The 13,637-nt window shown below is 53.3% G+C and overlaps 5 non-coding genes and 1 pseudogene across 5 annotated transcripts; all 6 read right to left on the bottom strand.

Moving 5' to 3' along the window:
* Window positions 1–3,267: 3,267 nt before the first annotated feature.
* On the bottom strand, window positions 3,268–3,460 carry LOC126420753 (U2 spliceosomal RNA). Its single transcript, XR_007576093.1, has one exon. It is a non-coding gene; the product is annotated as a U2 spliceosomal RNA (small nuclear RNA).
* A 761-nt stretch (window positions 3,461–4,221) lies between these two features.
* LOC126421184 (U2 spliceosomal RNA) lies at window positions 4,222–4,396 on the bottom strand (annotated as a pseudogene).
* A 6,171-nt stretch (window positions 4,397–10,567) lies between these two features.
* LOC126420742 (U2 spliceosomal RNA) lies at window positions 10,568–10,760 on the bottom strand. Its single transcript, XR_007576092.1, has one exon. It is a non-coding gene; the product is annotated as a U2 spliceosomal RNA (small nuclear RNA).
* Window positions 10,761–11,521: 761 nt separating this feature from the next.
* LOC126420731 (U2 spliceosomal RNA) lies at window positions 11,522–11,714 on the bottom strand. The gene has a single exon (XR_007576091.1). It is a non-coding gene; the product is annotated as a U2 spliceosomal RNA (small nuclear RNA).
* Window positions 11,715–12,475: 761 nt separating this feature from the next.
* On the bottom strand, window positions 12,476–12,668 carry LOC126420720 (U2 spliceosomal RNA). Its single transcript, XR_007576090.1, has one exon. It is a non-coding gene; the product is annotated as a U2 spliceosomal RNA (small nuclear RNA).
* Window positions 12,669–13,429: 761 nt separating this feature from the next.
* Window positions 13,430–13,622, bottom strand: LOC126420709 (U2 spliceosomal RNA). The gene has a single exon (XR_007576089.1). It is a non-coding gene; the product is annotated as a U2 spliceosomal RNA (small nuclear RNA).
* Window positions 13,623–13,637: the final 15 nt, after the last annotated feature.

The following is a 13,637-nucleotide window of genomic DNA, read 5'->3' as shown; positions in this document are numbered from 1 at the left end:
GAGCTGATCATACCGGTCAGCAGGAAGAGTCAGGGCGTCAGTGAGACACTGCTGATAGAAGGCCAACGTGCTACGTTTCCAGTGGGCGACGTCGCGACTGTATTGCCGGATAACACGTCGCAGCCGGGGCTTCGCACAGCGAAGCCACCAAACCACCGTGGTAGGGTACCGGGAAGTGTCCACGAGACAATCCTGCCACGTTTTCGTGACAAGAGCACGAAGTTCGGGCAGGGACAGATGAAGGGTATTCATCTTCCAAGATGTGCCACGAGGAACCGGGGCAGGACCCGCGATACGCAAGGAACACGAATACGCACAGTGGTCACTAAAGGCCACGGGTATGACTTGGACGGCACAAAGGGCGGGAGTCAAATCAGTCGAGACATAAACACGATCAATACGGCTGGCTCCAGTGGGATAGATGTGGGTAAATTGCGTGTAGGCGGGATGGAAGTGGCGCCATGTGTCAGTAAGGTCAGCCGCCCGAAGGAGTGAAGCGAGCGCTTCACACCGCATAGGCGTCGGGACCTGGTCAACTTCGGCCACCACACAGTTGAAGTCTCCGCCAAAGACGATAGGGCGACGAGCTGCTAAGAAAGGGGGGAGATCAGACTGAAAAAGTGTTGTTCTGCCACGCCTGTGGTTAGCACCGGAAGGAGCATAGACATTTAGAAAAAGGACATCTTGAAGGATACATGCAAGAACGCGACCGTTGGGTAGCGTGGTAACGTGGGATGGAGTAAACTCTGATCGGTAGAGCAAAGCAGTACCCCGCCGGGCGTCAGGGTCGATGTTATACAGTGCCTCATAACCAGCAAGGTCAGATAGAAAAGGGGCACAAACTTCCTGGAGAAAGACCACATCAAACGCACCAAGGCGGAGAAAGTCCTTCAGAGATCGAAGTTTGACCGGGTTGGAGATGGAGTTGATATTGATCGTTAAAAGGGAGAGGGCTCCCGGCGGACGGTCAAAGGCAGGCATGGGAGAGCAACACAGAGTAGACAACGGCAGATAGGGTCACGGCCGTAGGGAAGCAGGTGTGGAAATATCCACACCAGAACCCAGCGATATCACCCCGGATGTGAGAAACAAATACCAAGCAGCTCATGTGGGGAAAGACCCACTCAATCACGCATGTCATCGCCCTCGTCGTCAGCCCAGTTCAGGCCTCCCCCATCGGCAGGATAGTCTAAGCCAGGCGGCGCAGACGCGTCGGACACAGTAGGATGTGAAAGGGTGCGAGTACGCTGCATTGGCTGGTCGCTACCCTGGTCATGTTTCCGTTTTGCAGGGATCGCTCCCCGATCTCGCGAGGAACTGATAAGAGCCTCTAGTTGCCGAGCAGTTTGCCGCATACCGCCCGAGCGGTCAGCGGAAACAGAGCGGGAAACTGAGGAGGCCTGAGAGTCAGCCTCACTGCCGCTCTCAGGAGGACGTAAACCGTCCGCTTCCTCCGCCGGCTGGTCCGGGTTCGCCTTCTTGCGCCGATGACGACGGCGGGGGGACTTAGCGTCATCTGCCGGGATGGGCGGGGTAGGAAGAACGACCTCCATCTGTTCGACAGCGACCACATCACTCGCCATAGCAGGCACATCAGACGCCGCCGGCGGTACCGCCACAACGGGCGTCTGGTCCGGGACGGGTCCGTCAGCCGGTGCACTGGGTGCCGGTTGCACTGCTTCTGGCGGGGGCGACACGTCAGGTCGCTCAGCGGGACGGTGGGCAGCGCCCGCCACTACCTCGCTGAGGAGAGGCACAAGGTCGGTACCAGCAGCGCGTTCCCGCGGCAGTTGCACAGGACGCCGGCGCGGGCAGTCCACGCGGAGATGCTCCGTCGATTGACAAAGGGAGCAAGTTTGCGGTTGCCCAATATAGGTGACCTGGGCCCTGGTACTCGCAACATTTATATACGACGGGATGTGCTGGCGGAGGTCCATGCGGACACTACGAACGCCGCTGTTGCCCTGGAAACGGTAGGCACTTCCCCACTTCTCATTCGTGATGCTGAGCACCGTGCCATACCGCGACAGGACACGGCCGATTACGTCATTGGGACACTCAGGGGGTACGTTAAATACCCGCACAGTCCGTATCCCAAAGCCAGATGGCACTATATGCACTGTTCCGACAGTTCCATCGAAGTAGCGGAACGGATGTTCGCCCGCGAGTGCCAGGCCATACTTTTCGTATTTCTCCTGGTCGAGAAATTTCACGAATAACGAGAATAAGACAAAATCCAGTTGAAAGGTGTCGACGTCATTTTCCGGTACTTTCAGATCACCAAATATCCATTCCTGTATTTCAAAGGCCGTAGGCCGTCTCGCTGCTCTGTCGAATACGCATTGAATACTGTTCGACCGGTTCGACATATTCACCGCAAAAATATCAACGCTGGAAAAACCAAGAACAAACGAAACGACCACGAAACGCGACTCGCGACCCGCTACAGAGCACAACGGACCGCTCCGACCGCGGGGTGCTTCTTAGCCAAAAGGCCGAGAAGCGATAAGGAAAAACCGCAGTCGAAGGGCCTAAATGCTTGCAGCGTGTGCGCTCCACATGTGGGAGTGACACACGGTGGTACGGGCCGATATGGCAACAGGCGACCGTCGAAAACATCGCAAAAGCAAGTGCCGGAAGGAAGGACAATTCGCGAGAGCACTCGTCAACAGCCCAGTACTACCCTCCATGGCGAACAGTAAACTGCGACTCCCATTTGAACGCCGCCGGCTGCCAGGGCAGTGGAGAAGCCGTGAGGCCGCCCCACAGCAGCGCCAGGCCGGCGCGAGCTACACCGGCGCGAGGCCGGCGCGAGCTACACCTAGCCGAGTGCTTACATCGTCCACCGCCTACTGCATACGTGTGTACACACGTATTCTGCGTGCGTGCGGCGGCGACGACGACGTTCGCGAGGAGCTAAGGATATAACTCCAAAAAATGTAATTAAAATTATCTGTGGCCGGACCATATGTGACGCCAACGAGGCATCCGAAGGCACTCTTCTGTGCCCATATAAATTACCAGCCTAGTGTAATGCGGCTGCAAGAGCGTTCCGGCTAACCGCAAAAAAAAAAAAAAAAAAAAAAAAAATAAAAAAAAAAAAAAAATAAATAAACTTCGTAAGATAATGTTAAATTAATTACAAGAAATCGAGGTGTGTAAGCAGCTAACTACTGGGCAAATCGACAACTACAACAAGTTTTGCTACCAGCGGAATATCTGATCACTGCAGAATATTAACCCATTTCAGGCTGTGTTTTAATTAATTTTAGGTGGGCCGATCCCGGCGGTACTGCAATGCCGGGCCAACCCGCGACAGAGGTGGAGCAAGCCCCTAGCACTCCGTCATGAGCCAAAAATGAGTTTAATATTCTGGTCCTGCGATGCAGGACGTATCAGATATTAAGCTGATAAGAACAGATACTACACTTTGATCTTAGCCAAAAGGCCGAGAAGCGATAAGGAAAAACCGCAAGTCGAAGGGCCTAAATGCTTGCAGCGTGTGCGCTCCACATGTGGGAGTGACACACGGTGGTACGGGCCGATATGGCAACAGGCGACCGTCGAAAACATCGCAAAAGCAAGTGCCGGAAGGAAGGAGAATTCGCGAGAGCACTCGTCAACAGCCCAGTACTACCCTCCATGGCGAACAGTAAACTGCGACTCCCATTTGAACGCCGCCGGCTGCCAGGGCAGTGGAGAAGCCGTGAGGCCGCCCCACAGCAGCGCCAGGCCGGCGCGAGCTACACCGGCGCGAGGCCGGCGCGAGCTACACCTAGCCGAGTGCTTACATCGTCCACCGCCTACTGCATACGTGTGTACACACGTATTCTGCGTGCGTGCGGCGGCGACGACGACGTTCGCGAGGAGCTAAGGATATAACTCCAAAAAATGTAATTAAAATTATCTGTGGCCGGACCATATGTGACGCCAACGAGGCATCCGAAGGCACTCTTCTGTGCCCATATAAATTACCAGCCTAGTGTAATGCGGCTGCAAGAGCGTTCCGGCTAACCGCAAAAAAAAAAAAAAAAAAAAAAAAAATAAAAAAAAAAAAAAAATAAATAAACTTCGTAAGATAATGTTAAATTAATTACAAGAAATCGAGGTGTGTAAGCAGCTAACTACTGGGCAAATCGACAACTACAACAAGTTTTGCTACCAGCGGAATATCTGATCACTGCAGAATATTAACCCATTTCAGGCTGTGTTTTAATTAATTTTAGGTGGGCCGATCCCGGCGGTACTGCAATGCCGGGCCAACCCGCGACAGAGGTGGAGCAAGCCCCTAGCACTCCGTCATGAGCCAAAAATGAGTTTAATATTCTGGTCCTGCGATGCAGGACGTATCAGATATTAAGCTGATAAGAACAGATACTACACTTTTTTTTTTTTTTTTTTTTTTGTTTTTTTTTTTTTTTTTTTTTTGGGCCTCCTTCCTCCCCTACAGCCCTACCTTGTCCTCTCCAAAAATGCCGCCATCCTAGAGTGTCGACGCAGCACACACAGGGTGCATTGAGTAGCAAGACTTGTTGCCAGGAACGAAATTAAAAGCGAGGGGTATACGCTGCTATGCCGCAGTGGGCGACGACACTTGACTCAGAAAGACACCTCGCTCTGCAGGTGTGAAGAAATAGTGAGTTGAGAACCAAAAAGGAAGAAAGAAAGAAAGATAGAAATGAAAGGAAATTAAAAACAGGGACGGCAGCACACACAAGTGAAAATGAAACTGGCGAGATAATCCCATCGCCTAGAGAATTAACTAAGGAATAAGCTTCTAAGATTGATTGCGTGATTCCTATTTTTCCAATAAAGTTTTTGCAATAATTGTTCCAATTGCGAATCTGGGGTGAGTCAAGTCAGAGATTGGTGCAAAAAAAAAAACAGGGGCAATCCTAGGCAATGCCTGGACAAGGCGCCCTAGGCAACCTGGAACACCGTTTGATATCCATGGATCATTGCAACTTTCAAATACCGGGCAAAAGTGGTCGTATAGTTTCGAGCAGATTCCGCCACGCGATGCTGGCTCCACAGGTAGTCCATGAAAGAGACAGCATCGGCGAGGGAAAGGTCGTAGATCGTGAAAATGGTGTGGCCCAAGAGCCACACCATTGCGTTACGTCTTGGTCGGGGTTGTGTTTGAAGATCAGGTGTAATGAACCAGTCGGTGGACACATTTGCTGGCGTCGTCCCACCGATCAGCGCTATGAGCACACGTGCAAGGGCCCACACTTCTGTGACGTGGGGGCAGAGGAGGCGATGCTCCCTGGTGTCAACGTCACCACAGCGGCCGCAAGCAGCCGAGGGTCGTAGGCGGATGGTCGCCAGGCGATGGTTAGTGGGGATTAAATTGTTGACTACACGGTACCATAGCGCCGAAACTGCGGTGGGAAGGGCTGAGTTGTTAATATTAGCCCAAACTTGGCGCCAGATGACCGACGGTCGTCTGTCCTCTAATTTATGTGGCGTGGGCTGGCCTCGGAGTGCCTGGTAAAGGCGCTTCGACGTGCGTGCCTTGTCAGTGGCCACTGTGAGGACATAACTGCGGTGGAAGTAATAGTCTCTGACCGTCGTCAGCCGGAACGGAATATGCATCAAACAGACCGGTGCACGCGCCGAGTGTGGACGATAACGGTCGAAGAGGACCGCTGTAGTCCCACCGGGGTCGGCTTCGCGCAAAGCGGTGACACGGTGTATCAGAAGGGCCGCACATTTCCGGGAAAAGTCAATGAGGCCGAGGCCGCCATCGGCCTTCGGCAGCGTACAGGTCAGCGCATCAACCTTGAACAGCGCATGCCGCCACAAGAGCCAGTATACTGCTTGCGAGATGGCTCGGCCGATCTGCTTCGGCAGCGTAAGGAGTTGGGCGACATACCATGCCCGTGAGAGGAGATAACCATTAATCAGCTGGATGCGTTGATGGAGGTCGAGCCGTCGATCAGCGTGGCTCACGCAAAGGCCCCTGATGCGTGTGAGAAGCCGCCGCCACGTGAGGGTTAACATACGCTGCGGACAGGCAGTCACCTCAAGACCCAAGATACGCTGTTCCCCCACAACGCGGTACCAGGGGCGTTCGACGGTCAATGATCGTGGCCCTAGCGGAAGCAACACGGTCTTGTTGGGATTTAACTGAGCACCGGAGGCCCGTTCATAAACGTCGAGAACGCGGCGAACGGAATCGATGTCCCTGGCGTTAGCAACGAACACACCAACGTCATCGGCGTAGGCTGCACAGCGGAAGGTGACGCCTGGGAGAGCGACACCGTCGACCAACCGGCCAATGTCACGCAGCAAGGGGTCCAGCGCTAAGGCAAACAAATACATCGACAAGGGACACCCCTGTCGAACTGACCGCCTGATGGGAATGGGGCGCGACCGGCAACCGTTCACCACGATAGTGGAATTCGCCCCATCCAAGAAGTGCCGGATGATGCGTATGAAGCGCTCCCCAAAACCCATCCGCGACATAACGCCCAGCAGGTAAGGGTGCGAGACCCTGTCAAAGGCACCGGCGAAGTCCAAGGAAAGAATGGCAGCCGGAGTGCGAGTGTCAGCGGTGAGGAAGACAACATCGCGGTACAGGGAAGCGGCGGTGAAGATGTTCCGACGCGAAACGCCACAGGATTGAGTGGGGCAAAGAACCTTAGTCATCGCCTGTTTGAGACGAGAGGCCACGCATCGTGCCACCAACTTATAGTCAGTGTTAAGGACAGTGATAGGACGCAGGTCTTGAGCTCGACAGTGACCAGTCACCTTTGGAATAAGGGCAATACGTCCAGATAAAAAGTCGGCGGGTAAGTCGCATCCAGCAAAAATCTCCTCGCACATTTTGCAGAAACGGTCGCCGAGCAGGTCCCAAAATTGTTGGTAGAACTCATAAGGGAGACCGTCGGGGCCAGGTGACTTGCGTCCCGGACAGGCACGGAGGACAGATGTGAGGTCAGCGAGTGTCAGGGGCTCGGTTAAAGAGCCGCGGTCATGACGATCCAAAGAGGTTGGCACCCCACTGACAAGTGCACGTTGGGCGGCGACGTCGACCTCAACATCCTGGAAGAGGTGCGTGAAATGGTCCGTCAGGTGTTGGAGGACGTCACGGTTGTCCGTGATACGCGCACCATCGTCTGTCCTAAGGCGCAGAATGGTGTTCTTCTTGGCACGAGTTCGTTCAGAGGCAAGGTGATAAATGGATGGCTCCTCGCCTTCAATCAGGGATGCAGAACGACACCGCACCACCATACCATCGGCTTTCTCCCGAGAGAAGCGAAGGATTTGCGCCTTAATTTTGTTGAGGCGCATGTGGAGCTGATCGTACCTGTCAGCAGGAAGAGTCAGGGCGTCAGTGAGACACTGCTGATAGAAGGCCAACGTGCTACGTTTCCAGTGGGCGACGTCGCGACTATATTGCCGGATAACACGTCGCAGCCGGGGCTTCGCACAGCGGAGCCACCAAACCACTGTGGTAGGGTACCGGGAAGTGTCCACGAGACAATCCTGCCACGTTTTCGTGACGAGAGCACGAAGTTCGGGCAGGGATAGATGAAGGGTATTCATCTTCCAAGAGGTGCCACGAGGAACCGGGACGGGACCCGCGATACGCAAGGAACACGAGTACGCACAGTGGTCACTAAAGGCCACGGGTATGACTTGGACGTCACAAAGGGCGGGAGTCAAATCAGCCGAGACATAAACACGATCAATACGGCTGGCTCCAGTGGGATAGATGTGGGTAAATTGCGTGTAGGCGGGATGGAAGTGGCGCCACGTGTCAGTAAGGTCAGCCGCCTGAAGGAGTGAAGCGAGCGCTTCACACCGCATAGGCGTCGGGACCTGGTCAACTCCGGCTACCACACAGTTGAAGTCTCCGCCAAAGACGATAGGGCGACGAGCTGCTAAGAAAGGGGGGAGATCAGACTGAAAAAGTGTTGTTCTATCATGCCTGTGGTTAGCACCTGAAGGAGCATAGACATTTAGAAAAAGGACATCTTGAAGGATACATGCAAGGACGCGACCGTTGGGTAGCGTGGTAACGTGGGATGGAGTGAATTCTGATCGGTAGAGCAAAGCAGTACCCCGCCGGGCGTCAGGGTCGATGTTATACAGTGCCTCATAACCAACCAGGTCAGATAGAAAAGGGGCACAAACCTCCTGGAGAAATACCACATCAAACGCACCAAGGCGGAGAAAGTCCTTCAGAGATCGAAGTTTCACCGGGTTGGAGATGGAGTTAATGTTGACCGTTAAAAGGGAGAGGGCTCCCGGCGGACGGTCAAAGGCAGGCATGGGAGAGCAACACAGAGGAGACAACGGCAGATAGGGTCACGGCCGTAGGGAAGCAGGTGTGGAAACATCCACACCGGAACCCAGCGATATCACCCCGGATGTTAGAAACAAATACGAAGCAGCTCATGTGGGGAAAGGCCCACTCAATCACGCATGTCATCGCCCTCGTCGTCAGCCCAGTTCAGGCCTCCTCCATCGGCAGGATAGTCTGAGCCAGGCGGCACAGACGCGTCGGACACAGTAGGATGTGAAAGGGTACGAGTACGCTGCATTGGCTGGTCGCTACCCTGGTCATGTTTTCGTTTTGCAGGGATCGCTCCCCGATCTCGCGAGGAACTGATAAGAGCCTCTAGTTGCCGAGCAGTTTGCCGCATACCGCCCGAGCGGTCAGCGGAAACAGAGCGGGAAACCGAGGAGGCCTGAGAGTCAGCCTCACTGCCGCTCTCAGGGGGACGGAAACCGTCTGCCTCCTCCGCCGGCTGGTCCGGGTTCGCCTTCTTGCGTCGATGACGACGGCGGGGGGACTTAGCGTCATCGGTCGGGAGGGGCGGGGTAGGAAGAACGACCTCCATCTGTTCTACAGCGACCACATCACTCGCCGTAGCAGGCACATCAGACGCCGCCGGCGGAACCGCCACAACGGGCGTCTGGTCCGGGACGGGTACGTCAGCCGGTGCACGGGGTGCCGGTTGCGCTGCTTCTGGCGGGGGGGACACGTCAGGCCGCTCAGCAGGACGGTGGGCAGCGCCCGCCACTACCTCGCTGAGGAGAGGCACAAGGTCGGTACCAGCAGTGCGTTCCCGCGGCAGTTGCACAGGACGCCGGCGCGGGCAGTCCACGCGGAGATGCTCCGTCGATTGACAAAGGGAGCAAGTCTGCGGTTGCCCAATATATGTGACCTGGGCCCTGGTACTCGCAACATTGATATACGACGGGATGTGCTGGCGGAGGTCCATGCGGACACTACGAACGCCGCTGTTGCCCTGGAAACGGTATGCACTGCCCCACTTCTCATTCGTGATGCTGAGCACCGTGCCATACCGCGACAGGACACGGCCGATTACGTCATTGGGACACTCAGGGGGTACGTTAAATACCCGCACAGTCCGTATCCCAAAGCCAGATGGCACTATATGCACTGTTCCGACAGTTCCATCGAAGTAGCGGAACGGATGTTCGCCCGCGAGTGCCAGGCCATACTTTTCGTATTTCTCCTGGTCGAGAAATTTCACGAATAACGAGAATAAGACAAAATCCAGTTGAAAGGTGTCGACGTCATTTTCCGGTACTTTCAGATCACCAAATATCCATTCCTGTATTTCAAAGGCCGTAGGCCGTCTCGCTGCTCTGTCGAATACGCATTGAATACTGTTCGACCGGTTCGACATATTCACCGCAAAAATATCAACGCTGGAAAAACCAAGAACAAACGAAACGACCACGAAACGCGACTCGCGACCCGCTACAGAGCACAACGGACCGCTCCGACCGCGGGGTGCTTCTTAGCCAAAAGGCCGAGAAGCGATAAGGAAAAACCGCAAGTCGAAGGGCCTAAATGCTTGCAGCGTGTGCGCTCCACATGTGGGAGTGACACACGGTGGTACGGGCCGATATGGCAACAGGCGACCGTCGAAAACATCGCAAAAGCAAGTGCCGGAAGGAAGGAGAATTCGCGAGAGCACTCGTCAACAGCCCAGTACTACCCTCCATGGCGAACAGTAAACTGCGACTCCCATTTGAACGCCGCCGGCTGCCAGGGCAGTGGAGAAGCCGTGAGGCCGCCCCACAGCAGCGCCAGGCCGGCGCGAGCTACACCGGCGCGAGGCCGGCGCGAGCTACACCTAGCCGAGTGCTTACATCGTCCACCGCCTACTGCATACGTGTGTACACACGTATTCTGCGTGCGTGCGGCGGCGACGACGACGTTCGCGAGGAGCTAAGGATATAACTCCAAAAAATGTAATTAAAATTATCTGTGGCCGGACCATATGTGACGCCAACGAGGCATCCGAAGGCACTCTTCTGTGCCCATATAAATTACCAGCCTAGTGTAATGCGGCTGCAAGAGCGTTCCGGCTAACCGCAAAAAAAAAAAAAAAAAAAAAAAAAATAAAAAAAAAAAAAAAATAAATAAACTTCGTAAGATAATGTTAAATTAATTACAAGAAATCGAGGTGTGTAAGCAGCTAACTACTGGGCAAATCGACAACTACAACAAGTTTTGCTACCAGCGGAATATCTGATCACTGCAGAATATTAACCCATTTCAGGCTGTGTTTTAATTAATTTTAGGTGGGCCGATCCCGGCGGTACTGCAATGCCGGGCCAACCCGCGACAGAGGTGGAGCAAGCCCCTAGCACTCCGTCATGAGCCAAAAATGAGTTTAATATTCTGGTCCTGCGATGCAGGACGTATCAGATATTAAGCTGATAAGAACAGATACTACACTTTGATCTTAGCCAAAAGGCCGAGAAGCGATAAGGAAAAACCGCAAGTCGAAGGGCCTAAATGCTTGCAGCGTGTGCGCTCCACATGTGGGAGTGACACACGGTGGTACGGGCCGATATGGCAACAGGCGACCGTCGAAAACATCGCAAAAGCAAGTGCCGGAAGGAAGGAGAATTCGCGAGAGCACTCGTCAACAGCCCAGTACTACCCTCCATGGCGAACAGTAAACTGCGACTCCCATTTGAACGCCGCCGGCTGCCAGGGCAGTGGAGAAGCCGTGAGGCCGCCCCACAGCAGCGCCAGGCCGGCGCGAGCTACACCGGCGCGAGGCCGGCGCGAGCTACACCTAGCCGAGTGCTTACATCGTCCACCGCCTACTGCATACGTGTGTACACACGTATTCTGCGTGCGTGCGGCGGCGACGACGACGTTCGCGAGGAGCTAAGGATATAACTCCAAAAAATGTAATTAAAATTATCTGTGGCCGGACCATATGTGACGCCAACGAGGCATCCGAAGGCACTCTTCTGTGCCCATATAAATTACCAGCCTAGTGTAATGCGGCTGCAAGAGCGTTCCGGCTAACCGCAAAAAAAAAAAAAAAAAAAAAAAAAATAAAAAAAAAAAAAAAATAAATAAACTTCGTAAGATAATGTTAAATTAATTACAAGAAATCGAGGTGTGTAAGCAGCTAACTACTGGGCAAATCGACAACTACAACAAGTTTTGCTACCAGCGGAATATCTGATCACTGCAGAATATTAACCCATTTCAGGCTGTGTTTTAATTAATTTTAGGTGGGCCGATCCCGGCGGTACTGCAATGCCGGGCCAACCCGCGACAGAGGTGGAGCAAGCCCCTAGCACTCCGTCATGAGCCAAAAATGAGTTTAATATTCTGGTCCTGCGATGCAGGACGTATCAGATATTAAGCTGATAAGAACAGATACTACACTTTGATCTTAGCCAAAAGGCCGAGAAGCGATAAGGAAAAACCGCAAGTCGAAGGGCCTAAATGCTTGCAGCGTGTGCGCTCCACATGTGGGAGTGACACACGGTGGTACGGGCCGATATGGCAACAGGCGACCGTCGAAAACATCGCAAAAGCAAGTGCCGGAAGGAAGGAGAATTCGCGAGAGCACTCGTCAACAGCCCAGTACTACCCTCCATGGCGAACAGTAAACTGCGACTCCCATTTGAACGCCGCCGGCTGCCAGGGCAGTGGAGAAGCCGTGAGGCCGCCCCACAGCAGCGCCAGGCCGGCGCGAGCTACACCGGCGCGAGGCCGGCGCGAGCTACACCTAGCCGAGTGCTTACATCGTCCACCGCCTACTGCATACGTGTGTACACACGTATTCTGCGTGCGTGCGGCGGCGACGACGACGTTCGCGAGGAGCTAAGGATATAACTCCAAAAAATGTAATTAAAATTATCTGTGGCCGGACCATATGTGACGCCAACGAGGCATCCGAAGGCACTCTTCTGTGCCCATATAAATTACCAGCCTAGTGTAATGCGGCTGCAAGAGCGTTCCGGCTAACCGCAAAAAAAAAAAAAAAAAAAAAAAAAATAAAAAAAAAAAAAAAATAAATAAACTTCGTAAGATAATGTTAAATTAATTACAAGAAATCGAGGTGTGTAAGCAGCTAACTACTGGGCAAATCGACAACTACAACAAGTTTTGCTACCAGCGGAATATCTGATCACTGCAGAATATTAACCCATTTCAGGCTGTGTTTTAATTAATTTTAGGTGGGCCGATCCCGGCGGTACTGCAATGCCGGGCCAACCCGCGACAGAGGTGGAGCAAGCCCCTAGCACTCCGTCATGAGCCAAAAATGAGTTTAATATTCTGGTCCTGCGATGCAGGACGTATCAGATATTAAGCTGATAAGAACAGATACTACACTTTGATCTTAGCCAAAAGGCCGAGAAGCGATAAGGAAAAACCGCAAGTCGAAGGGCCTAAATGCTTGCAGCGTGTGCGCTCCACATGTGGGAGTGACACACGGTGGTACGGGCCGATATGGCAACAGGCGACCGTCGAAAACATCGCAAAAGCAAGTGCCGGAAGGAAGGAGAATTCGCGAGAGCACTCGTCAACAGCCCAGTACTACCCTCCATGGCGAACAGTAAACTGCGACTCCCATTTGAACGCCGCCGGCTGCCAGGGCAGTGGAGAAGCCGTGAGGCCGCCCCACAGCAGCGCCAGGCCGGCGCGAGCTACACCGGCGCGAGGCCGGCGCGAGCTACACCTAGCCGAGTGCTTACATCGTCCACCGCCTACTGCATACGTGTGTACACACGTATTCTGCGTGCGTGCGGCGGCGACGACGACGTTCGCGAGGAGCTAAGGATATAACTCCAAAAAATGTAATTAAAATTATCTGTGGCCGGACCATATGTGACGCCAACGAGGCATCCGAAGGCACTCTTCTGTGCCCATATAAATTACCAGCCTAGTGTAATGCGGCTGCAAGAGCGTTCCGGCTAACCGCAAAAAAAAAAAAAAAAAAAAAAAAAATAAAAAAAAAAAAAAAATAAATAAACTTCGTAAGATAATGTTAAATTAATTACAAGAAATCGAGGTGTGTAAGCAGCTAACTACTGGGCAAATCGACAACTACAACAAGTTTTGCTACCAGCGGAATATCTGATCACTGCAGAATATTAACCCATTTCAGGCTGTGTTTTAATTAATTTTAGGTGGGCCGATCCCGGCGGTACTGCAATGCCGGGCCAACCCGCGACAGAGGTGGAGCAAGCCCCTAGCACTCCGTCATGAGCCAAAAATGAGTTTAATATTCTGGTCCTGCGATGCAGGACGTATCAGATATTAAGCTGATAAGAACAGATACTACACTTTGATCTTAGCCAAAAGGCCGAGAAGCGATAAGGAAAAACCGCAA

This window comes from Schistocerca serialis, chromosome 1 (assembly GCF_023864345.2).
Source record: "Schistocerca serialis cubense isolate TAMUIC-IGC-003099 chromosome 1, iqSchSeri2.2, whole genome shotgun sequence".
NCBI lineage: Eukaryota > Metazoa > Arthropoda > Insecta > Orthoptera > Acrididae > Schistocerca > Schistocerca serialis.
The sequence above is the reverse complement of the archived record's forward strand: the minus strand, read 5'-3'. Positions and strand labels throughout refer to the sequence as shown.